Source organism: Balaenoptera ricei, chromosome 7 (genome assembly GCF_028023285.1).
Source record: "Balaenoptera ricei isolate mBalRic1 chromosome 7, mBalRic1.hap2, whole genome shotgun sequence".
NCBI classification, from domain to species: domain Eukaryota; kingdom Metazoa; phylum Chordata; class Mammalia; order Artiodactyla; family Balaenopteridae; genus Balaenoptera; species Balaenoptera ricei.
In genome coordinates, this window is record NC_082645.1 from 114104820 (window position 1) to 114129531 (window position 24712).

General features: G+C 37.5%; 1 protein-coding gene and 1 non-coding gene across 6 annotated transcripts in view; both read left to right on the forward strand.

Moving 5' to 3' along the window:
• The first annotated feature begins 275 nt into the window (after window positions 1-275).
• Window positions 276-24712, forward strand: part of DIS3L2 (DIS3 like 3'-5' exoribonuclease 2) — a 371579-nt gene continuing 347142 nt past the window's right edge. For all 5 annotated transcript variants that reach the window (XM_059928940.1, XM_059928939.1, XM_059928944.1 and 2 more), the window contains exon 1: window positions 276-333. The gene's annotated coding sequence lies outside the window, so the exon portion shown is untranslated. The remainder of the gene's footprint in view (window positions 334-24712) is intronic.
• On the forward strand, window positions 18155-18288 carry LOC132369382 (small nucleolar RNA SNORA62/SNORA6 family). The gene has a single exon (XR_009504363.1). It is a non-coding gene; the product is annotated as a small nucleolar RNA SNORA62/SNORA6 family (small nucleolar RNA).

Consider the following 24712-nt stretch of genomic DNA (forward strand, 5'->3'; position numbering starts at 1 on the left):
GGGCATTCAGGAGCAGGGGCGGGAGGGCGCCCGCCAGCGGCTGGCCCCTGAGCAGGGGGCCGGGCAGCAACAGCCATCGGCTACAGCCAGTCGCCTCCGCGAGGCCAGGCCATAGAAGTCGGGAGTGCCCTCCGCCTGGCCCTGCCCTGCTCTGCTCCGGCCGCCGCAGCGCAACTACAGCAGACCACCGCCTCCGCTGCGCGCTCACCCCGCGCCTAACTTTTGGCCCCTCCCGGCCACCGTTGCTCTCCATAACTCCGCGCCCGTGACCCGGAAGAGCATTCTCCTTAGCAACTGCGGGACCGCGGCGGCGCTTGCCTCCCGGGAGACAAGGTGAGGCCTCCCCGTCCCCTCCTCGCGCGCCCCACCTCGACTCCTCCCCAGGAGCGACCCCGGGTCTGGCCTTCGAGGCCTCCGCGTCGCTTCGGGGGGCACCTGCGCCGGCGGCCCCGGGCGAGTGCCCTTTGCCTCTGGAATCGTTCCCCGGCCCTGGCGTCGCCCCTTCCCACCCCACGCCCCACGCTCCTAGCCCACCCGGTCTCCCAGGCCCGTCCCCTCGCCCCCGAGCCCCGCCGGCCCTCCCTTGTAGCCTAGTATGGGGTCCTGGGAGGAGAAGCAGAGTTAAACAGGGCCTATTGCTGTAGAGAGAACGCTTCCCGAGGTTCGGGTCACCTGTGGACGCGTTCTTATGGGTCCGGATACAGATGTTTGGGATTGACAGGGATGGAGCGCCTTAGGATCCTTGAACAGCAGCCACTTTATTGTAATACTTGGTGTTTGCCTGCTGCTTGGCGCTTTACAAACTGGTATACTTTATCTGCTTCGTTGATCGTGGAGACTCATTTACTCGAGCGTTTTGAACTGATCCTTTAACTGGGAATTAGCTTTCCAGTTTTTAGTGCGTTTAGTATTCTGTAAGTTAGATTTTGTGTCTTAACAGTTTTCCACAGAAGGACCTCTTCTTGGGACTGAGTAGGTCTGGGAAAAATTTCAAGTGAAATTTGCTACGTTGAAAAAGTAGGGGCAGGTGTTGTTAATATCTTTGATTTACATTTGAAAACAGGTTCAGCACAATCTCTGTTAAAATCCCAACTGGCTTTTTTCCCCCCAGAAATTGACAAAGTAAAATTTATATGAAAATACAAGAGACTGAAAACCTCCCTTAACTGAGTTTGAAGAAGTGGGACTAAGGAAACTCTAAACCTTATTTGAACATTGTTGGATAACTACATTATAATTAATCCAATGACAATGGAGCTAAAACTGAGGCATATGAACAATTTTCGAAAATGACATTATATGGGACTAAAATGTAGGAGTTTATATATCAAAATCCATTATTCAAAACAGTATAATTTCATTTCAGCTCAATAAGTATTTATTAAGTACTTACAGTACTCAGCATTTCCTTAGAGACATAGAAGAGCCAGAGAAATTTATACAGGCATCTGAATTAATTTTTTTTTTGTAGGAGTTGAATAGGGATTTTAGGCTCAGTTGCTTTGGGCATCCTCCAAAGATTCATTTGTGAAGATGTGCAAACTCTTAAGCAGACATTCTATGATATTTTATTGCTTTCTTACAGGTTTGGTGCCCATTTATTCACTTATTCAACAAGTATTTGAGTGCTTACTTGGCACTAGGCACTGTGTTTAGCACTGGAAATTGTGGAGAGCGAATGCATGCATGATCCCTGTCCTCAGCGGATGCAATCAAATTAATCACGTGAATGTAAAACTGCAACTGTGACAAGTATTTGAGTTAGGGAAGTCACAGAAGTGACATTTGAACTGAGATCTGAAGGATGCACAGGAAGGGAAGAATGATCTAGTCAGAAAAAACAGCAAGGGCAAAAAGACCCTGTGATGGCAGGGTTCATGGAGAGGACTGGGGACTTAAGATACAGATCTGTGTATCGCTCAGGAAAAGTGTAGAAGAATCTAGTGAGAGAGGGGGTTGGAGAGGTGGGCCAGAGGGTGCTGGGCCTTGTAAGCAGGTTGAAGAGTTTATCTTTGGAGTAAAGAGAAACCTCTGTACAGTTTTACTTAGAGACTTAGGCTAGATTGTGGGTGGGGATGACACAGTTCGATTGTGTTTGACTAGGCTGCTTTGTATCTTCTACTATTGCTTAGTGTTTGCATTGTCTTCTCTTTCTTCGTTTTCTCAACATGCTTGTTCAGCTTTATTGCCGTTGAGGGAGACTCCAGGTACCATTAGCAAGGCATGTCTACTTTTTTTTTTAATTGGGAAAAAAGGAATTTTAGGGACTAGAATTGGACAGTAGAAGTCAGTTGAGTTGAAATATTTTTGCATTAGTATGACTGCTAGGACACTAATTTCTGTGACTCTTTTTAATTGTGGTTAAAAAAATACATAGTATAAAATTTACCCTCTTAACCATTTTTTAAGTGTGCAGTTAACTATATTTACATTGTTGTGTAACATCGCTAGGACTTTTTCATCTTGCAAAACTAAATTCTGTACAACTGCCTATTTCTCCTTCCCACCAGCTCCTGGCAACCACCCTTCCTACTTTCTGTTTTCATGATTTTGACTACTCTAGATATCTCATATAAGTGAAATCATACAAGGTGTGTCCGTCCATTTGTACTTTCATACTCCTTCTCTGCAGTATCCTTCCTTCTCCCATCAGTCAGTTCAAATCCTACCAATTCTTTAAGGCCCAGTTCCTCTCCCTTGTCTTTCAACTTGAATTAATAGGTCCAGAGTGGAAGAGGCCTTAGAAATTATCCTGTCTTATTCTAGGCGAGGAAATAGAGTCCTGTAGAAGTTTCAGTGATTAGCCCAAGGACAGACATCTTAGTGAGTTGGGGCAGAGTTGGGACTAGAGCTCTGGTCTTTCAACTTCTGGGTGGGTGCCTTTACTGCTTCAGTCTGCTTACATGTCGTGATTTCATGCTTTATTCTTTAGTTAGACCAGAAGTACCACTGAGGCACAGAAACTGATTTCCACATCCCCATTCCAATATGTTGAGGCATATTGGATGCCTAGGAGGTATTTGTTGACAAATTGATTGTCTTTAGGATTTTCATTGCCTAAAAGGTGACTCTGCATAAAATTTTGAACTCCATTGATTCAGATCCTTGATTATATTAATCAAATTTACATGGGTCCTTCTGCAGTTGAATGATTCTTTCACTTTTGCCATCAGAGTTGAGACTCTCTCACTTTTTCCTCTCTTTATTGCATGTGTTTGCCCATGGCATGTATACTTGGGTTCCCCTGCACATTTTGATGAGGAAGCCATCAGAAATGAAAAAGAACACATTAAACTTTTTAGGTTAGCTGATTTATTTTGAGGCAAAGGTTTATGTTTATTTGTGAGTTTTATTACTGCTAAATGGTTTTGAAAGAGTCATGTTTGTACCACATTTTATAGTGTTCATCTCACAATGCTTACAGACTAGTTGATTTTAGGTATTGGACTGAAAATGATTTTGAGGTGGCTCAGTACTTTAAGTACAAAAAAAGTATAACAAAGTGTTTTCTGGTGTGAGGAAGATTTGTAAATTTTTATTTTCAGCTTCCCCATTTATTCCAGACTTTGGTTTTCTGTAATGTTGACCAGCCTTATAGGATCAGCCTTAGGATACAGTTTTTAGAGTATCCTTTTACTGTAACCTTCAAAAAGTTTTTTGTTTTATCTGGGGAGTTTCTGTGGGAAATGAAGTTCATTTTCATTCAAATACTACTAAGCACACGTACAAATCAAACTGTGGGCCTGGAATGGTTCTGTAAATCCCTCTGCGGTCCGGCTATTGGTGCCATTATTGGTGACGTGAGAGAAACTCAGCCAGAGTTCTTGTTATCTTTATTAGACTGAGGGTGGTGGAACTGCACAAGATGCTTGTTTGTGTCATGTAACAGGAGGTAGAAGGATTTGACAATAAGAACTTTTCAGATAGCATTTTATTTGGAACCATAGCAAGGACTTGATGCCCCAGAGTTGCAATTATGTGATTAACTCTCCTGTTGATGCTAGATTTAGTCAAGTTTAGTCAGCCATTAGTCTAAAAAAACTTCTTTCCCAATTTTTAAAAACTGTGATAAAATACACATAATATAAAATTTACCATCTTAACCATTTTTGGTGTACAGTTCAGTGGTATTAAATACATTCATAGTGTTTTGCGATCATCACCACCATTCATCTCCAAAAACTGAAACTCTATACCCATTAAGCCACGATTTCCCATTCTTCCCAGCCTCTGGCAACTACTAGTCTGCTTTCTGTCTCTGTGATTTTGACTACTATAATTACCTCATATAAGTGGAATCACACAGTATTTGTCTTTTTGTGCATAATGTTCTCAAGGTTCATCCATATTGTAGCATATGTCAGAATTTCCTTTTTAAGGCTTGTATGTATATACCACATTTTGCTTATCCATTGATCCATTGATGGACACTTAGGTTGTTTCCACGTTTAGCTGTTGTGAATAATGCTACTAATGGACATGAGTGTGCAGTCCAACTACTTCTGATTCCTTTCTTAAAACCCAGTAATAGCTGCCTCTGGGATGCACTAGTGGTGGCAGACAAGAGATAGTGTTCACACTAATAGGAAGGGACTTTCATGTTACACAAAGCACAGTGAAAATGTCTGATGAAATTAGCTGGAGATAAGGGCTAATGAAGAGGTACCTTGCCCTCAGAAAATGCCTTCTAATTAGAAAGTTAAGAGGAAGGGGATTATCATTTATGGAGCCCCTCCTATGTGTTGAGTAATTCACATGTGTTATGTCATTAAATATCAATTGTTGCCCATTGAGAAAGAGGATTCAACTCTTTTACTGATGAGAATATAGAGGCTGAGGAAGTTTACTTAGGTCATAAGGCAGTAAGTGTTAGAACTAAAGTATGGACCCACGTCTGTCTGATTCCAAAGTCCATGTTCCTTCCACCACACCACATTGGGCTACTTCTCTAAATCAGGTTCTGATTTCAGCATGAATGCTACGTATGAGAACATTAACATCAGTTCTAGAGGAACCATAAGGAAAAGGGCAAGTAATGAAGTAGGCTGATACAGTAGGGAGTTACCTGTTCCCTGTGGTTTAAAAAATCCTTCAAATGAAGGACAGTAACTGTTGGAGTATTTGATAGACTTGAGAGCTTGGGTACCTAAACCAGGAGGAGGCAGGAAGTTATGTAATGCTAATTGAGTAACTTTGCCCTTTACATTCCTCTGAGGCTTCCTTTAATGAAATTGGATTGTTTCTATCTACCATTAGCATTTGATGAGGAAGAGGTTTCTAGTGATTGTCTAGGTGCTGAGGGATTTGGAGTGAAGCCCCAAACATTTCTGTTTAACTTCACCTCATTTAGAGAGCATTTCTCTACATGGGAAATAGTTGCTCCTTTCCCTCTTTGCCTTGGTTAGTTTTAGAGGATTGAATATGAAACTGTAGCAGCAGTTATATGAGGGAGGAGATAACAGCACGTGGTTATTTTTGTTTAATTGTACTTAAAATCAACAATTTACATGGTTTGTTATTCTTTTTAGTTATTTTATGTTTTTTTTTTTTTAAGTTTTTGGTTTTGTTATTTTTATTTATTTATTTAATTTATGGCTGCGTTGGGTCTTCATTTCTGTGCAAGGGCTTTCTCTAGTTGCGGCAAGTGGGGGCCACTCTTCATCGCGGTGCACGGGCCTCTCATTATCGCAGCCCCTCTTATGGAGCACAGGCTCCAGACACGCAGGCTCAGTAATTGTGGCTCACGGGCCTAGTTGCTCCGCGGCACGTGGGATCCTCCCAGACCAGGGCCCGAACCCATGTCCCCCGCATTGGCAGGCAGACTCTCAACCACTGCGCCACCAGGGAAGCCCTATTTTATGTTTTTTAACTGAAAACATATTTGAATTGTTCATAGATCTTTTGCTCCAATAAGACATTTGTTTACTTTATGATTTACTGAATTTTGCCAGTTCAAATCAGTCTTTCTTAATAGTTTGGAAGTAAGGATGCCCTATGAATTTTATGACTGAAATATACATTATTAATAGGGAATACTTTTAATGATTGAATTAGGAACCAATTTGTATTGTGAAGCGTTATTAGTTATTGGTTAAGACCATATTTTTTAGAAGCTGGATAATTGAGGTGTAGTCAACTTACTATAAATTGTACGTATTAAAAGTATACAATTTATTAAGTTTTGATATATGTATATACTCAAGAGACTATTATCACAAACAAGATAGTGAACATATCCATCACCCCAAAGCTTTCATTACATCCCTGGCTCCTTGACCCCCATGCCAGACAACCACTGATCTTTCTGTAATTATGTATTAATGTTATTTCCTAGAATTTCCTGGAATTTTATATAACTGAAATCATATAGTATGTAGTTATGCTTCTTTCACTCAGCATAATTATTTTGATATTTATCCATTTTTTTTTAGTGTATCAGTAGTTTATTCCTCTTTAATGCTGAGTAATATTCCTTTGAATGGATGTACCAGCAGTTTATTAATACATTCACCTATTGATGGATGTATTGGTTGTTTCCAATTTTTAGTTGGTAACAAATGAAGTTGCTATGAAAATTTGTGTACGAGCCTTTGTGTGGATGTATACTGTTGTTTCTCTTGGTTAAATACCTAGAAGTAGAATGGCTAGATCATATGGTAGGTATATGCTTAACTTTTAAAGCAACTGTCGAAGTTTTGGAAAGTGGGTGTTCTATTTTGCATTTCCACCAGCAATGTATAAGAGGTCCAGTTCCTCCACATCCTTGTCAACACTTGGTATGGTCAGTCTTTTTAACTTTAGACTTTCTTATAGATGTACATTGGTATCTCATTGTGATTTTATTTTATTTTATTTTTAACATTTATTTTTTTTTATTTTTTTTGGCCGTGCCATGAGGCATGAGGGATTTTAGCGAGCCTGCACCCCCTGCAGTAGAAGCGTGGAGTCTTAACCACTGGACCGCCAGGGAAGTCCCCTGATTTTAAATTGTATTCCCCTAAGGAAGTGATGCTGTTCATGTTTTCATGAACTTGTTTGCTATCCATATAACTTCTTTGGTGAAATGTCTGTTCAGATGTTTTGTCCGTTTTTAATTGTGTGTGTTTCCTTATCACTGAATTTTAGAAGTTCTTTGTATATTCTGGATGTATATCCTTTTTCAGGCATAGGATTTGCAAATATTTTCTCCTAGTCTCTTTTTATTCTCTTAATGATGACTTTTGAAGAGCAGTTCTTAATTTTGATGAAGTCCAACTTACAATTTTTTCTTTTACGGATTGTGCTTTTCTTGCTTTATCTAAAAAAATCTTTGCCTAAGTTAATATCACAATGATATTCTCCTATGTTCTGGAAGTTTTACTTGTAAATCTATGATCCACTTTGAGTAAATTTTTATATATAGTGCAAGGTATGGATCAAAGTTCATTTTTTAAATATATGGAATTCAAAAAAAAATAAACGGAATCCTATTTTTTTAGAACCATTTGTTGAAAAGACTATTCCTTCACTTAATTCCCTTGTGCCTAGGTTATACTTAGGCTGAAAATCTATACATATTTTTGGTTCTATTTCTGGACTCTCTGTTTCATTTATCTATTTGTAGATATTGATGCCAGTACTACACTGATTTGATTACTATAGTTTTATAAAAAGACTTGAAGTCAGGTAGTGTAAATCCTTCAACTTTGATGTTCTTTTTCCAGACTTTGGCTCTTTGAGGTCCTTTTCATTTCTGTATTAATTTTAGAATCAGCTTGTCAGCTTTTCAAAAAAGTCTGCTTGAGAATTTGATTCAAATTGTATTGAACCTATAGATAATTTGGGGAGAATTGCCATCTTAACATCTTCCACCCCATGAACATTTATTTAGGTTTTCTTTCCTTTCTCTCAGCAATATTTTGTAGTGTTCACTGCGCATACCTTGTACATCTTTTGTCACAGTTAGCCCTATGTATTTTGTATTTTTGATGCTATTGAAATGATGGTTTTTAAAATTTTATATTTTTGACTGTTGCTAGTATATAGAAATATGATTGATTTTTATACATTGGCTCTTCTCTGTCAACCTGGCTATGCTTATTTCTTCTAGTAGCTTTTTAAATAGATTTCATTGGATTTGCTACATAAAGATTATGTCATCTGTGAATACAATTTTACTTCTTCCATTTTTAAAATAAATTTATTTATTTATTTATTTATTTTCGGCTGTGTTGGGTCTTCATTGCTGTGCGCGGGCTTTCTCTAGTTGCGGCGAGCGGGGGCTCCTCTTCGTTCTGTGGCTTCTCTTGTTGCGGAGCATGGGCTCTAGGCACGTGGGCTTCAGTAGTTGTGGCACATGGGCTCAGTAGTTGTGGCTGGAGGGCTCTAGAGCGCAGGCTCAGTAGATGTGGTGCACGGGCTTAGTTGCTCTGCGGCATGTGGGATCTTCCCGGACCAGGGATTGAACCCATGTCCCCTGCATTGGCAGGTGGATTCTTAACCCCTGCACCACCAGGGAAGTCCCTACTTCTTCCGTTTTAATCTTTAACTTTTTATTTTTTCTTATTATACTGGCTTCAGTTCCCAGTACAATGTTAAATATAAGTGGTGGAAGTAGACATATTTGTCTTATTCCTGATCTTAGGAAGAAAGCATTTAGTCTTTCACCATTAAGTGTGATGATAGCTGTAGGCTTTTGGTATATTTTCTTTGTCAGTGAAGAAGTTTCCTTCTATTCCTAGTTTGCTGAGAGCTTGTTTTTTTTTTTTTTTAAATCAGAAACAAATGTTGGATTTAGTCAAATGCTTTTTCTGAGTCTACTGGAAATGGTTTAATATAGTCAATTACATTGACTTTCAAATATTAGAACTAACCTTGCATTCTCTAGATAAACCCTACTTGGTCCTGATGTGTTATTATTTTTATATGTTGTTGGAATTTATTTCTTGAAATTTATTAAAAATTTTCCATCTGTGGTTATGACAGATACTGGTTTGGGATGATTTTTCTTGTAATATCTTTGTTTTTGTTTTTGGTATCAGAGTAGTGCTGGCAAGTTGAGTTGGGAAGTATTTCCTTTCCTTTAATTTTCCGGAATAGTTGATATAGAGTTGGTATTTCTTCCTTAAATGTGTTAGGTACATACACATTTAGAATTGTTATTTGCTCTTGATGAACTAACCCCTTTAATGTTATGAAATGATCTTTAGCCACAGTAATGTTCTGTGCTCTGAAACCTGCATTGTCTGATATTAATGAAGCCATTCCGGCTTTCGTTTTGTTAGTGTTAGCATGGTATATCTTTTCCATACGTTTACTTTTAACTTAGTTGTGTCTTATATTTGAAGTGTTTCTGTAGGCAGCATATTGTTGGGTGTTGCTTTTTAACTAGTCTGACAATCTTTTTCTTTTTGGCCATGTCGTGTGGCTTGTGGGATCTTAGTTCCCCGACCAGGGATCAAACCCGTGCCCCCTGCAGTGGAAGCGTGGAGTCCTAACCACTGGACCACCAGGGAATCCCCCCTGACAATCTTTTAATTGGTGTACATAGACCATTTACATTTAATGTGATTATTGATATGGTTAAGTTTGAATCTTTCATCTTGTTATTTCTCTTTTTTGTCCCATCTATTCTTTGTTTCACTTCTTTTGGATTAATTTTGTTTTTTTCTAAAATTGTCCATCTCCCTTGTTGGCTTATTAATGATAACTATTTATTTATTTAGTGGTTACTTTAGGGTTTACATATACATGTTAAACTTATCACAGTCTACTTTCAAGGATATCATACCACTTCACATATAAAAACTTTTTTTTTTTTTTTTTTGTCTGCGTTGGGTCTACATTGCTGCATGTGGGCTTTCCCTAGTTGCGGTGAGCGGGGGCTACTCTTTGTTGTGGTGCACGGGCTTCTCATTGCTGTGGCTTCTCTTGTTGCTGAGCACAGGCTCTAGGGCTCGTGGGCTTCAGTGGTTGTGGTGCGCAGGCTGTAGAGCGCAGGCTCAGTGGTTGTGGTGCATGGGCTTAGTTGCTCCGTGGCATGTGGGATCTTCCCAGACCAGGGATTGAACTCGTGTCCCCTGCATTGGCAGGCAGATTCTTACCCACTGTGCCACCAGGGAAGTCCTTTTTTTTGTTTTATTTTGTTTTTGTTTGTTTGTTTTTGAAAACCTTTTAACAGTATCTTTTAATTTTCCCTCCTGGCCTTTGTGCTCATCATTTTTTTACTTCCACATATATGATCAATTCCAGTATACACTGTTATTATTATTTATAAGTAATCAATTGTCTTTTAAAGAGACTTAAATTTTAAGAATAAAATCTTTATATTTACCCATAAGTTACTTTTTCTAGTGCTCTTCATTCTTTTGTGTAGATCCAGGTTTGCATCTTTTATCATTTTCTTTCTGCTTTGAGGACTTTAGCGTTTCTGGCCATGCAGGTTTGCTAGTGATGATTATTTCAGTTTTCACATGTCTGAAAAAGTTTTTATTTTGCCTTTGTGTTTGAAAGATATATTTGCTGCATAAAGAATTCTAGATTAGCATTTTTTATTTTTAATCAGTGTTACAAGGATTTTGATTCACTGTCTTCTACCTTGCTTGTTTCTGACAAGAAATCTGACCTCTTTATTTCTGTTTCTTGTACTTAATGTGTCTTTTTTTTCTCTGCTGCTTTTAACATTTCCCTTTAGACTGGGTTTAACCAAACTGGTTATGATTTGCCTTGGTATAGCTTTATGTTTCTTGTGAAACACTGAACTTCTTAAACTGTGGTTTTATAGTTTTCATCAAATTTGGAAAATTTTCAGCTGTTATTTCTTCAAATATTTTTTCTTTCTTTACTTTTCTCAGTCCCCTTCCTCTGCCCTGCTGATTTCAGTTATACATATATTAGGTTGCTTAAAGTCCCACAGCTCACTGAGGCCCTCTGTTCATTTTTTTCTGTCTTTTTTTCCTGTTTTTCATTTTGGATAATTCCTATTGCTTTATCTTCAAGTTTACTAATTTTTTCCTCAACAGTGTCTGATCTGCTGTTAATCCCATCCAGTGTAGTTTTCATCTCAGGCATCATCATTTTTATTTCTAGAAATTTGATTTTGATCCTCTTTATATCTTCACTGTTTCTTAACCTGTTCAGTTTTTCCTCTAACTTTTTAAACATACAATTCTAATAACTACTACTTTCCTGTACTTTTTTATTATTCCTATATATTTCTACATTCTCTCTCTCTTTCTCTTTGTCTCTCTGCCCCTCTCTTTCTCTCACACATACAGTACACACATACACCCTATTTATTAATGAAGTAATGCAAGATACATAATAATTTCCCTATTTTGTATATTTGGATATAGGCTTAAGAAAGCTAGGTAGTTTGGTTTGCTCAAAATCAGACAGTTAATGTTCAGATTAAAATCTAGGTTTTTCACAATGTCTGCCATTTCCATTACTCCTGCTTCAGTAGGAGAGATAAGACAAGTGTTTAACTAAAACAGAAGTAAGAGTAGGGATGGCACCATAATAGAGAAGGATTATGAAAGATCACAAGGGAGTGTATAGGTTATAAAAGACTTCCAAGGATGCAGGAAGCATTTGGGATGAGCCTTGAAGGACCAGTGAGATTTTGCATGATCTCTAAGGAGGGCGAAGCATTTGCAGAGAGAAGAGTGTATTGCAGTATGTGAGGTTTGGACGAGTGAGGCATGTGTTTAGCTGAATTGGGTGTGAATATGGAAAGCAGACGACTAGGGAGGTTAGGTTAGACTGAATTGTGGAGTGTTTTTGATGTCTGGCTTTATCACAAGTTTTTTTAATATATCTTGTCTTTTCAACTGCTGCATGCCTCTGACACAGAGATGGAGTCTTTTAAAATTTCCCTACATTCCTTAGTACAGTCTTGCACATAATTCATTTATAGCTTTTCTTACTATAGCCCCCTTAGTTCTTCTTTATTAGTACTTGTGATTGCATTGTTTATTGTATAAGAAGTCTTAAATCTTGTGTTTATAAAATTCCTTCCAAAGAAGTCAGCATACTTTATGCTAATTCATTTATTGATTGTCTCAGCAGTCAGCTTACCATACCCTAAGAGTATCCCACTTTCTCAGGCATCCAGAATCCTGCTTCAGCTTAAGGGTCATTGTGTAATCTTGTATTGTTCTAATGAAAGGAATGCTCAGATGATAGTGTTGTGGGCAGAGCACAGGCCTGTTTCTCTGGAACTTTTTTACTTCTGGCTGGTAGGGAGGAGTACATGTGGCACTGTCCTTGAACTCACAGCTGCCCACCACATGCAGAATTGGCCCTGACACTTCAAGTGCTCAACTGGACTCACTCTGATCTTTGTATCTCAGAGGAATTGAGAGCTGAGGTTTCATCCAGGGTTTCACTGAATTTCAGTTGGGTAAAAAATAATTAATGGAAAAATATCTTACTGTTCAAATCACATCATTCCTCTTGTAATGCTTTTAATTATCTTCTGCAAACCTTTTTACTCTTTAGTTCTGACAAGTGCCCTCTTTGCTGGAGCTCCCTGAGGTGATTGCTAGTGGTTCTCAGTGAGTTTAATCAAAGAGCACGTGCCTTTTGCTGTAAACCCTCCCTACCCCCATGAAATTCCTTGTTAATGCAACTTCAGAAGAAAAGATGAAAATCAAGGATTTGCTAACTCCTAACAGGTGACTAGTTAGGACACTATAGAACCAAGCAGATTTTCAGTGGCAAATACTGAATCTAGAATTAAAAGACTATATATGTATTTACATGCATTTTTGTATGGTCTTGTTTGTTTTTAAATGGTAGTCTTTTATTAAATACTGAGAAGTTACAAAGTAATGTATGCAAAATATGTGTAAGGTATACAGAACACTAGGACAGTGAATACCCATGTACCTAACCACCAGTTTAAGAAAAAAATTGAAGATCTCTGTGTTCCTGTTCCTTATCCCACCTCTTCCTTCCCATTTCAGAGGTAACCTGAGTTTTGTATTTTCTTCGTACTTGAACCATATAGTTTGTATCCTTAAACTGTTGTTTAATTTTGCATGTTTTTGAAATTTATAAAATGAAATCACAATGCAGATATTTTTCAGTGATTTGCTTCTCCCTATAACATTATGTGTGTTTGCTTTGGTCATATTTTTGCAAGTATTTAATCCTGGGCTGCTTTCACTTAGTGTAAATTTATTTCTTAATAATTTTCCTCATTAGTCTTATAAAGAATATGATTCATATGTTTCTACCTTGTAGAAATAAAAAATGGTAACGTTCTCTGACTGGATAAAAATAAACCATTCTCCTTTAAGGCGTTTAATGTACTCTCAGGGCCTTCCTTTGTGAGTGGGCAGGAGCCCTTTCAGGTGGTGGTTTATTTTTCCTGCCTTTCCCCTTATACTTCACCTTGGGCAGCCTGGACACGCCCCATTCTCCAACTAGGTGGCTTGGTGGTTCTTTACCCTGACTGCACAGAAGAATCACCTGAGGAGATTTAAGAATACCCATGCCTGGGCCAAACACTGACCAGTTAAATTTGAATATTTCTTTTTGTGACTGTTCTTATCTTTTGCCTGTTTTTTTGTTTTTGTTGTTGTTTGTTTTGTTTTGTTTTAGTTGGGTTGCTTCTTTCATATTGATTTATAGGTCTTTACATATTCTGTATATAAATCTTTGAAGTCTTAAATGTTGCAAATATTTTCTTCCAGTCTGTTGCTTTGTCTTTATGGTTTCTTTTGGTTTACAGAAGCTTTTAATTTTTAAAATTTGAGTCTCTTTATGGTTTCTGTGTTTTATGTCTTAACTAAGAAGCCTTTCTTTACCCCTAGATTTTGAGCAATTTTCTCCTATATTTTCTTTTAATATGTTTATAATTTTACTTCCAACATTTAGCACTTTAAGCCAACTGTAGTCTATTTTTTATGTATAGTATTAAGGATCTAACTTTGCTTTTCTCTAAGCAGACAGCCAGTTGTCCTATTATCATTTTAGTGGTCTTTCCCCCACTAATTTGAAATACCTTTTTTAGAATTTTAGAATTTCCTAAGGGTCCATTTTTAGACTCAGTTTTCTTCTAATGATGTTTTTGCCTATTTCCACTATAATAATATCATACTTTTTAAATTACCATTACTTCATAGTATGTCTTCAAATCTGAGAGTAGATCTTTTCTTGTTACTCTTCCTTTGCAAATATTTTTCATCCATTGTGTACATTTTTTTCTTCCATTTGATTTTTGAAATTATTTTTTATTGGTGTGAAATTCACATAACATAAAATTAACCATTTTAAAGGGATACAGTGGCATTTCATGCATTCACAGTATTGTACAACCATCACCTCTGTCTAGTTCCAAAACATTTTCATCACCCCAAAAGAAAACCCTGTACCCATTAAGTAGTTGCTTCCTATTCTTCCCTTTCCCTGTTTTCTGGGAGTCACCAATCTGTGTTCTGTTCCTATGGATTTAACCTACTCTGGATATTGCATATATAGTACATGGAATCATACATGACCTTGTGTCTGTCTGGCTTCTTTCACTTAGCATAATGTTTTTGAGGTTCATCCATATTGTAGCATGTATTAATTCTTTTTGTGGCTGGATAATATTCTATTGTATGTATATGCCACAATTTGTTTATGCATTAATCTGTTGATGGACATTTGAGTTGTTTCCACCTTTTGGCTGTTGTGAATAGTGCTGCTTTGAACATGTGTGTACATTTATTTATTTGAGTAACTATTTTCAACTCTTTTGGGTATATACCCAGAAGGGGAATTGCTGGGTCATGTGGTAATTCTATGTTTAACTTCTTGAGGAATTGCCAGGCTCTTTTCCACAGTGGTTGAACCATTTTACATTTCTACCAGCTACGTATGAGGGTTCCAGTTTCTCTACATCCTTGCCGATACTTGTTATTTTCTGGGTTTTGTTTTGGTGTAGACATTCTTTTGAGTGTAAATGGAACCTCATTGTGTGTTTTTTTTTTTCTTTTAATATTTATTTATTTATTTGGCTGTGCGTGGTCTTAGTCATGGCACACGGGATCTTCTTTGCTGCCTGTGGGATCTTTTAGTTGTGGTATGCGGGATCTAGTTCCCTGACCAGGGATGTAACCCGGGCCCCCTGCAGTGGGAGCTTGGAGCCTTAACCACTGGACCACCAGGGAAGTCCCTTCGTGGTTTTGATATGCATTTCCTTGATGGCTAATGATGTTGGGCATCTTTTCATGAACTTCTTGGCCATTAATATATCTTCTTTGGAAAAATGTCTATTCACAGCCTTTGCCCATTTTTTTTTCCATTTGATTTTTAAGATGAGCTTCTTAGTCTCTATAAAAAAGTTGTGATTGGAATTTAATTGTGGTTACATTGAATTTTTTGACTAATTTGCAGCCAACAGCTTTATAATATTGAGTCTTTCTTGTCAAGAGCAGGGTTTGTTTATTTGTTTAGGTCTTTTATAATTTTAAAAATAATGATGTTTGAACTTAAATTAGGTCTTATATCAGTGTTATTAATTTTGTTCCCAGACATTTTGTCATCTTGGTTATTACTAAGAATTGATATTTTTCCTCTCATGTTTTCAAATTAATTATTGTGGGCATATAGGAATGTTATTGATAATTTATTTGTTGATGTTGAATCTGCCCTTTCTGACATTCTTGATGAAATTATTACTCTTAATAATTTGTGAGTATAACCTTTGAGATTTTCTAGACAGTTATATTATCTGTAAATATTGAAAACCTCAAACTATTGAACCAACTTGATTTATGAAAAAGCATAATTATTTTTAATTGATAAGTCTAAATAGATGCTTTTTATTACTAGTGAATAGTTAAAATATATGTGTACATATGTATATATAATGTTGTTTGAGAAACATAATTTATACCCTTGTAAGAAACAAAAAATAAAATGTTACTAAAATGTATGCCTTAAAGTGAGAATCCTTAGTAATCCTACTTTCTAAAGAGAATTGTTGTTATGAATGCGGTGTGTCTAAATAGAGGTTTCATTTGTTATACTTTGAGAGGCAAAGACAGTTAAAGAGATGGTTCATTGCTAGACTGTTGGCATTTTTAAGGGCAGTGCCATATTTCACTTGAGAATTTCATCCCCTGCTGTCCCTTGAATGATAACATGAGAGTTTAATTTATATTAAAAATATAGGTAAAAGAAGTTCTTCCTTTTCTTAAAAGTGTATGCCATTCTTTCCTACTCTAGTGTAATAGGTTCCATGCTCTTCAAGAACTATGAAAATAATTTATTTTTTTGTATCTTTGCTTCTTAACTGAGGATATTTCTTGTTATCCTGGGAGACCTGGAACTTAGCAGAAGTATTTCTGCGTGAGGAGTGAGAAACTGTCTTGACTTTTACGTAGGATGCACTGCACAGCAGATCCACATGGAGGAAATGGATTGGGCTGATAGTGGTTTAGAAGCAGCTCTAGTTTGAAATGGGGGCTAATGTGAGAAGCCCTGACTAGAATGATTGGAGTAAATGTGGTTTTGCTCTAGAATGAGCTTCACTGACTGCGAACTTGGAATTAATGTTCCAAGAGAAACCTCATGAAGGTGAGAGATGCTCCTGAGGTCTGCAGAAGAATGCACATTTAGTCTCCTAGAGCTGATTAAAGGGATTCTAGCTCCTGACAAGATGGAGATTCAGAGCTGGAAGAAACCTTAGATCCTCATCCTTTACAGCTGGCTTAAAGCAGCAACTAGCTGCTTTAGAACAATATTGAATGAATGGTAAATAATTTAGCTGTTATAGCTGGCAGCTTTTTCCTGTTCTGGGAATGCCTCTAGTGCTTTATCATTATCCATAAGTTATTTTCTGTGGCTATCTTTTAACTTTTTTCCTTTTTAAACTTTACTTGGTAGAATCACATGCAGTTGTAAGAAATAATACAGAGAGATCCTGTGTACACTTCATCTGGTTTCCTCTTGTAGAGCTATAGTATAATATCACAACTAGGAAATTGATATCAATGCAATTTACCCATCTTATTCGGATTTTACCAGTTTTGCTTGTACTCTGTGTATGTGTGTGTATTTCATTCTGTTACATCTGTAGATTGACCACCACAGTCAAGATACAGACTATTTCCTTCACAAGGACCTCTCGTGCTACACTTTCACGGCTATAGCCATCTCCCTCACTCTCTGCCTCCCTAACCGCTGGCAACCTCTAAACTCTTTCTGTCTAATTTGTCTTTTCAGGAATGCTTTATATATGGAACGAGGTATGTAGTACATACCTTTGAGACTGACTTTTTTCACTCAACATAGTTCCCTTGTGATTTCTCCAGGTTGTTGCATGTATCAGTAGTTTGTTCCTTGTTACTGCTGAGTAGTACCATGGCATGGATGTACCATAGCTTGGTTAACCATTCATCTGTTGAAGGACACCTGGTTTGTTTTTGGCTATTACGAATAAAGTTGCTATAAACATTCATGTGGAAGTTTTTGTGTGAATGTAAGTTTTCATTTCTCTGGCATAAATGCCCAAGAGTGCATATACCCTTTGCTTAGATTCACCTGTTGCTAGTATTTTGTCCCATTTCCTTTATTTTTTGTGATTACTCACCCTCCCTCCCTCTCATCCTCTACACACACACACACAAATATAAAATAACAGTTTTCTTGAGCTTCTTGAGAGTAAATTGCATACATATTTACCCCTAAATTCTTCAGTGAGTATTTTTCAAGAATAAGGATATTTTTACACACCTAAAGAAAAGTTATCAGCTTAGTTAATTTAACATTTATACAACTTTGATCATATCTGTCATCTATTACAAGTTGTCAGTTGATCCAGTAATGTCTCTTTTAGCATCTTTCCCCCTCTAGGACAGGATCTGGTGTAGGATCCCACGTGGTATTTAGTTGTCATGTTTCTTTTATCTCCTTTAATCTGGAACAGCTCTTTAGCCTTTTTTGTCTATATGACATTGGTATTTTTTGAAGAAGACAGTTTTTTTTTTTTTTTTTTAACAGGATGTTCCTCATTTGGTTTGTCTGATGTTCCCTTATGATTAGATTCAAGTTATGTATTATTCTTGGCCTGAATACTACATAAGAGGTGTTGTTTCCTTGAGAAATATATCTTATCACGTTAGAAAAATTTCTTTTTAGTCCTACTTTACTAAGAAGTCTTAATTATGAATAGGAGTTGGGTGCACATTGTTAGAGCTTGGAGTTGAGGCCACTGGCTGGCCGATGAGCTCACAGGTGTAGGTTGTGTGCTGCATGAGTGGCAAGGGTGTCTGGCCCAGTGAGTGGAGTTTGATAGTAATCCTTGCTGCAGGTAGAAAGAAGATGAAATAGGTGTTGGACTTGATCCATGCCTTTTGGCTTCTAGCCTGATGACAGTTTGGTTCCATTGTGTTAATTTACTGTATAGTGAATATGTTAACAGATTTCATAATGTTAGAGTAAACATTCTATACCATGCATTCATGGAATATAATTTTAAAAATTTAATGTTGGATAAATTTTTTATTTTTTGTTTTATTTTGGGTTTTGCATTTATGTTCATAACAAAACTTCTTCTGTAATTCTGTGTGTGAAAGAGTGTGTGTGTGTGTATGTGTTCTGTCTGTCAGATTTGGTATCAGGGTTATTATTTAGCCTTAGCATGAATCAGAAAGTTTTTTTTAAAAACCCCTCCCTTCCCCCCAGCAGTTTAAATAACATTGAATTTACCTGTCTTTAAAATGATCTGAGCCCCGTGCATTTTGGGGAGAGCTTGTGGATCTTTGGCAGCATTTTCCAGTTTCTTCTCTGGTTAAAGGTCTGTGTAGGTTTTTACCTCTTCTTAGGTTGTGTCTCTGCCCTGCTTTCCATTATTCTTAGGATAAAGATTCAGGCTCTGCATTTGTGGTCCTATATTCTTTTTGCTGCCTAAGTGTTGTCAACATTCATCCATTTATTCAGTTACTCAAGCTAGAAATCTCTGAGTCTTCTTAGATTTTCCCCTCTACTTATGCCCCCTACTAATTCTGTTCTTAATTTACATTTTGAATCTGTTTCCTTTTTTTCCATCTCTACCGCTGCCTGGACCCTTCCAGCTGTCTTAACAGGTTTCTCAGTCTCCAGTGTCTCCTTCTAAGTCAGCCTGTGAACTACAGCTGCAGTGGTGACACTAAATTGTAAATCTGATCATGTTAGGCCCCTGTTCGGAACTTTTTGGTGGTCCCGGGGCGAAGCCTTACCCAGAGCTTCTGATTTGGGTACAGGAGTCCGCTTGCCTATCCTTGTTTTCTAGCTTCTAGCTTTGGTCTGCTCCCCAGCAGTCCAGCTGCAAGTCATTCCCCAGAATTTCTTCACCCATATTTTTCACCATTTGCTCTCCAGAGTGTGCCCTCTGACCTCTTCTCCGCCTGCTGCATTCCTCTTTACCCTTGAGCATTTCTCACAGCCTTTTTCTGTGAAGCCCTCCCTGAGGGGACTTCTTCACCAACAGAATTTATCAACTCCTCTCCGTGCAGCTACCTTACCTTTGCTCTTTTGTGACTGTAGTTATATTCTATTGAAACTATTTTTTGCATATCTCTTTTTCTACTATATATTCTGTGATCTCTTTAAGGGCAGAGACTGTGTATTAATTTTTGCATGTAGTGTTAGCACGCTGCTTGGCACCGTAGATTCTCAGATGCTTGTTGAACGAGTACAAGGTGTATTTAGAGTATTGTGAGAAAACTGGTTGAAGCAGAAGGTTCTTAGAGGACTATGCAAGATGGTGAGCCAGTATGGGCCAACAGATTATGAAGCAACTTGAATGTTTGGCTAAGGAGTTTGGACTTTTTCTTTAGTTACAAGAGGGGTAGAGGAAGGAGGCAAGAGGAGGGAAGGTCATTTATTATTGTTGTGCTAAAGAGACTGGTTAAAGTTCCTTATGGTATTAAAATTATTTTTAGTTTTTAAAATCTTTTTGTGTGGGTACTGGTTTATCAAATAAATAAAGATTGCTGCCAAGGTAAATAAGTAACCTTACATTAATAATAGCGAATGCTTATCGAGTGCTTACTATCTGCCAGGTACTGCTTTGAGAACTCTGCATGTATTACCTCATGTAGTACTCAAGACAGCTCTACATGGTAGGTTTTAGTATTGCCTCTTTTAGATGGTGAAACTGAGGCACAGAGACGTTAAATAACTTGCCCAAAGCCACAACTTTTAAGTGGTAGAACGGGATTCAAACCTGGGCATTTTGGCTTCAGAAGCCTCTTAACCACTGAGCTCTGCTGTCTTCCATTAACCTTTTAGCCTATTGTAGTAGCACTTGGCCCTCCAGAAACTGGCATTTTAACCTTAAATTAAGAACCGGGGAAACCATTTTCTATATTAACTGACATAAGCACATATTATTTGACTTGTTTTACAGTAGATGATCTATTTAGTAATAGCTTCAAATGTTTCGTCTGTTGCTTCAAGTGGGAACTAAAATTGAGCCTATTCTGCATCTGATTAGCATTTAAGGTACTTTTTGAAAGTATTAAATATTTGAAATGAACTTTTAAACATCAAACAGCTGGTTGTCGTAGCAAATTAGAAGTGAGAGTTTAGAGGAAACCCTGTTAAGTTTTCTGGCCCTTGTCCTCAGGCCAGGTAAGAATTGTTCCAGCATATTCTTCAGTGCTTGGTCTAGTCTTTGTTTCAAAAAAAGAGCTCCACTATCCCTGAAGGAAGGCAATTTTATGATCTCTGATCTGTCTGGGAGTTTTTCTTTGTAATTCGTTGCAGAGATTAAAATGTGCTTTATTCTTTTCAAGTTTCTTTTAAGGTCACTACCATGTGAAGTAACACAAAATACATGTGTGTAGGTTTGCCAAGATTACAGTTGCTGTGGGAATCATAACTTTGGATTTCCTCACATCTGGATTATGAAACGTGCACAAAGGCCCTGTATGAATATAGGTTTTATATTTTATGTGCATCTGGAAGTAGCAAGGTCTTAGTGATGTAGCTTCCCATAAATGACAAGTTGAACTCTTACAGCCTGCAATTTTAAAGTAATCCCAGGGTTCTTAACTTTGCTGTGGAGCTGATGTCCCATGCTTTCCTCCTCCACTTGGAAGGCTTGTGTCAACACTGGGAAACTGGAGCCCTGGAGTGGAAGTGGAGGCCCAGCTTATTTCCCTGGGACCAGTAGACTTCAGGTTTGTTTTGTCTCCCGAGAAGTAAGGATTCCAGTGCTGCTGTTTTGAGTTCTCTTTTTGAAGCAGCAAGGAAAGAAGTGCCACAGGTCTGTCTTAGTTGCATTTCAATATTTTTGGATTTATTTTGGTTATTTGTTTTTCTTGGATTGTCCTATTTCTCTACTATCTACCTGAAGTTATTAATTATTAAATCCATGGTGATGCCCTTATGGGTGGTAGAGGTTTTTATCTGGGAAATACAGAATTTTGAAAAGGCTGCAAACCCTAGAGTCATTATCTTTCAAGCTCACTCATATTGAATGGTGTGAACATGGGACATAATTTCACTATAGAAAGGAGGACTAGCATCAGTTTGTCTTTGTAGGGCCTCTCTCAGGTCTCCCTGTACAGGGTGCTTAGCTGACAGACCAGATCCCAAATCCGCAGATTGGCTTAGGGGGTCATTAAAGTTTCCTCATCTTTCTATCTGTGGTCTGAATTTAGTCTTAGTCATTTTGCTGTTTAGAATTTTGTGTCAGGCACTCCTCCAGGTGCCTTTAATAATGCTAGAATTCTTCTCTGTGACTTTGAGGGAACAGTACAACTGCTTGTGACTTTGCATGTCTTCCTCTGGAGTGTCCTGCAAGATGCCATGGGGACCTTGTGTTGTAGGCAGGAACATGGTCCTTAGCGAGGCCCTATCTTGCTTGGGGCTGAGTCTGTAGGTAGTAAATTCCAGATGTTTGTAGCTGCAGCCCTGAGAGTAGGCATTGTTGTAGCAACACCTTCCCAAGAAAAAAGTAAGATATAAGTGACATTTAAAAAAAAACAAAAAACGGGCTTTCCTAGTGGCGCAGTGGTTGAGAATCTGCCTGCCAATGCAGGGGACACGGGTTTGAGCCCTGGTCTGGGAAGATCCACATGCCGCGGAGCAGCTGGGCCTGTGGGCCACAACTACTGAGCCTGCGCGTCTGGAGCCTGTGCTCCGCAACAAGAGAGGCCGCGATAGTGAGAGGCCCGCGCACCGCGATGAAGAGTGGCCCCCGCTTGCCGCAACTAGAGAAAGCCCTCGCACAGAAACGAAGACCCAACACAGCCAAAAATTAAATAAATAAATAAATAAATAATTTAAAAAAAAACCCCAAAAAACAAAAACTAACAGAAACCAGGTTGATATTAATCTTTTGTTTAAAGTAGAAAAAAAATAGTTTTCATGGAAACTGACATTTGAAGTAACTTAGGGAAAACTGCTTTCAATTTTTGTAAATTTTAGTCATTTTGTCCAGTTGATTATAGATTGTGAAAGTCACATATTTTTCCAAATTGCCATGGTAAAATTGGCCATGTGGATAAGCTTTGCAACTTTTTTCCTTTGTCTTACTAATTTTGAGATTAGTGTATGTGGATAGATTAAGGCTTTGATTACCATTCAAATTATGCATATAGCTGGTGGATGAGTTAGTTTTCAGCTCTATTATTAAATCGTTGCTTCTGTATCACAGCATGAAATTTGGACTAAATCTGTATGATAACCTTGCTCCATAAAATTTATGCTTTATGTAAGTAAAGGCCTTAAGTGATAATAGTAGTTTTCACTGAGTAAAATATTTTACCATTTATGACTTGTAATTTAAGAGTTTTTAAAAGGGAAATTAAAAGCCTTCTCACATGCTTCAGTATAGTTTAATACGTGTATGTGTATATGTGGAAGGTGAAGTGCTGTGTGTGTGTATAGGAGTAGGTGAAATAACATTGGGTATTAATTGGTAATTATTGAATTTGAGTGATGAGCATACATTCATTACATCATTCTTTCTACTTTGTGATTGTTTTTAAATTTCCAAAATAAAAAGATAAAAAAAGTCTCCCCAAAAGTAATGAGGAAAAGTGATAAGGCCTTAGACTTTTATTTGATAACACGGACTAGGAGTTAATGAAAGACATGTCACAATTTCCAGTACCTTCTGAGCAGCTTTTTCAGTGCTGCTGAAATACTGCCCTGAATTTCTTCAGGAGAGAGAATATTCTTTTATCCTATTATTGCCCAAGTTTACTGATGGCAGAGATATTCCAGTGTGACCACTCACATTATGAAAATAAAACCTTTTGTTTATGAGACACTTTCTTTTGCTATTTAGAACTGAGCATGCATTCTGATACCAATGGGTACCTTCTTGTGCTTCTTTAGATTCTGATTTCTGTTTAAAAAAAATGAAGTTTTTATTTAGTCCCTATTCTTTTAGATTCCAAAAGTTTCTCTATCTGTTCCTTCCCCCACAGGATGAGGAAAGATTTCTTCTTATTTCTAAAGATACTTGTGTTTGACCTGAGCCTTTTGCTACTTTGTCTAGAATTTGTCTCCAAAGTCTGTATGTTTATCCCCAAAAGAGAAGATAGAATACATTTCAGGGGTTTGAAAGTGCCAATTGGTATGAAGGTCTTTAAAGCATAAGAAGTAATCTTATTTGTTCCAATTTAGAAATTCTGTAAATGACTTTAATCATAATAAAATATGGAAGAGAAACATGATTGAATTTATAATATAATTCTGTACAAAGTAAACGTGAGAAATGAAGCTATTTGCTGAAAAATGAGGCAGCTTCCACCTCATAACATTTTGGGGCCTTATTTGGTAGCAAAGCTTATATTTGAGAAAACCCTGGATGATCTTTTTCAATTTTGGTTTTGTATGCTGCTTCCTTAAAGCAAATCTTACATTTATTGTTGTGTTATTTATGATCAGAACTCTGGTACTTCAATGACATTAAGATGATTCTTTCTTTATTAGGAAGGGAGATGATACCTAGATCCACCCTAGCAATATCCTTAATGTACTTCCTGCCTTTACTGATGTACTCCTGTGTATTATCAAGATGTGAAAATATTAAACTCCAGAATTCAGATAAATCTTATAGTAGACATCAAGATTCTAGAGTATTAAATGAATTTAAAAAGAATTTCATAAGCAGGGGAAAGATAGTTCAGTTGTCTTCAAGGGTTTTCTTAAATTCTGGAATATGGGGAAATGTTTTAGTATTTTGAAGATTATTATTATCATTACCTTTTAAAAGTTGAGTTGAGAAACACTACATACATAGGCTTTTCATTCTTTTTCATCAGTGTCAAAGTTTATTGCCAAACTCTGTCTTTTTAATTCCCACTGTGACATTAGGCCATCATAAATTATTATCATGTTATCAAGAACATTTATTCAGGGTCTGCTTTGTAGGGCACTGTGTAGAAATAGGCATAAGACATAGTTCCTGCTCTTCAATAATTTATGGTTGTCGAGGAGTGACACGGCATTTTTTTTTTAGGTATAGTTGATATACAGTATTCTGTAAGGTTCAGTTGCACAACATAGTGAGTCACAGTTTTTTAAAAGTTATTCTTCATTTATATTTATTATAAAATATTGGCTAAGGGCATCTCTTTTAATTACTTCATTCAGTGAACATTTCCTGGGTGTCCTCTATGTGTCAGCCCTACTAGGCACTGGGATACAGTGGTAAACCAGACAGACAATGCCCCACGCTCTTGGCGCTTACATTCTAGGATCTTAAATACTTAGCATGCTGAACGATGTAATTGTT